The sequence below is a fragment of the Rhinoderma darwinii genome, chromosome 1 (assembly GCF_050947455.1).
Source record: "Rhinoderma darwinii isolate aRhiDar2 chromosome 1, aRhiDar2.hap1, whole genome shotgun sequence".
NCBI classification, from domain to species: Eukaryota; Metazoa; Chordata; class Amphibia; order Anura; family Rhinodermatidae; genus Rhinoderma; species Rhinoderma darwinii.
The window spans coordinates 277501-277886 of record NC_134687.1 but is presented as its reverse complement, the minus strand read 5'-3'; positions in this window follow the sequence as shown (position 1 = coordinate 277886).

Sequence of the window (386 nt, the reverse complement as noted above, 5' to 3'; positions counted from 1 at the left end):
GTATATCTTCACCTCACCCGGGAGTAATGTATATCCTCACCTCATCCGGGAGTAATATATATCCTCACCTCATCCGGGAGTAATATATATCCTCACCTCATCCGGGAGTAATATATATCCTCACCTCATCCGGGAGTAATATATATCCTCACCTCATCCGGGAGTAATATATATCCTCGCCTCATCCGGGAGTATTATATATCTTCACCTCACCGGGAGTAATATATATCCTCACCTCATCCGGGAGTATTATATATCCTCACCTCACTGGGAGTAATATATATCCTCACCTCATCCGGGAGTAATATATATCCTCACCTCATCCGGGAGTAATGTATATCTTCACCTCACCCGGGAGTAATATATATCCTCACCTCATCCGGGAG